Below are 1,719 nucleotides of genomic sequence, written 5' to 3' on the forward strand. Positions count from 1 at the left end.
CTCACCTCAGCCTCCCAAAGGCGTGGGATTACAGGCTGAGCCACCGAGCCCGGCTTATGGCTAATGCTTTAAAGGCTCCATCTATCTAAATCTATTGATTCTCTCGCTAATATAGTAATGGATACCTGCTTGACTTTAGATTATTTGCTTGCTGCACAAGTAGGGGTTTGCACAGTAATTCATAAAACTTGCTGCACTTATGTAAATGTTACTGGACAAGTTGAAGGGGATTTAAAGGAAATGTATGATAAGGCTATAAGTGGCTCCATTGTTTTGGAAAGAAGCCCCCACTGCAGAATCTATTTAAAACACCATTAAGAGCTCTAGGTCTTCTTTTGCTTGGGTTATTCCTTTTATTGGATCTATTATGATGATTATACCATTGTTGATTTTTAGTCCGTGTCTTTAAACTGCATGGTTAAATTTGGTTCTTCCAGAATCAAACAATTTCATGTCTGTATGATGATCATGCAAGGATTCCAACCAGTGCCTGCAGTTGATGCCACCATTAAAGTCAACCTAAACGCATTAGATCAGGTAGGAAAAGATTTTTGATCCCTGATTAGTTAGGCCTATATCCCTTGTCAGCTTAGAAGAAGTTACAGAAGATGGAGCTCCCTCTTTCAACTCCCTATGTGATTATGGAATCAAAATATCTAGGAGGAGAAAGTTGAGACAGGCATAGTTTAACATATAGCTGAGATATAGTTAGGCAATTTTTCTTAAGCAGGTCTAATTTAGGTAACTGAGAAATAGGGTGGTTAAGCATTCAGGCATCTTTCTAGTCAGTATATGACCTTTACTCAATTGGCCAGGCATATCAGAACTGACTACCTTGCAGGTTGGAATGTGGAATTACCAGTGCAGTGAATCACAGAAACAATGAAGAATTATCCATAGTAGAGAAGCAAGATGTTCTAAGAAAAGCCCAAATCTAGTTAGGTAGTAACTTTCATTATTTACAAGGTCCTTGTGACCTTAAAAGGTTCAGGGATAGTAATAAAAACTACAGCCCTCCAATATTAGCTTATGAAATAGTCTGCTTAATTGCTATTGTAGACATTATATACAACTTCTTGCTAAAGACAAGGGTGTGTATTTCGCTTTAAGACACCTGCAGGCTGGGCTTGGTGGCTCACTGTAATCCCAGTACTTTGGGAGGCCGAGGCAAGTGGATTGCCTGAGCCCACGGGTTCGAGACACACCTGGGCAACTTGACGAGACCTCGTCTCTACAATAAATCAAAAATTAGCTGTATGGTAGCGCGCACCTGTAGTTCTGGCTACTTGGAAGGCTGAGGTGGAAGGATCGCCGGAGCTCAGCAGGTCCAGGCTGTGGTGGCCCGGAGCGTGCTACTGCACTCCAGTCTGGGCGACAGAGTGAGACTCCAACTCAAAAACAACAAAAAAAAACCAAAAACAAAAACACCTGCATTCTCCCTTGAATGTGTTTACTGCCCTATAATAAACTATACTTTGATTCTCTCTGTGACCTGCTCTTGAATTCTTTCTCATGGCAAAGTCAAGAATTCATAGAGAAATTACACCCCATGCACCCCAACATCATCTCTAGACATTTCATTTATAGAAATAGAAAAAAATTGTGACATTCAATTCATACTATATACCCCTTTTTGAAAAATACTGAACTTTATTTATTTATTTATTTATTTTGAGTTGGAGTCTCACTCTGTCGCCCAGACTGGAGTGCAGTGGCCGC

The sequence above is a fragment of the Carlito syrichta genome, unplaced genomic scaffold (assembly GCF_000164805.1).
Source record: "Carlito syrichta isolate Samal-C Ts95f unplaced genomic scaffold, Tarsius_syrichta-2.0.1 Scaffold305649, whole genome shotgun sequence".
NCBI lineage: Eukaryota > Metazoa > Chordata > Mammalia > Primates > Tarsiidae > Carlito > Carlito syrichta.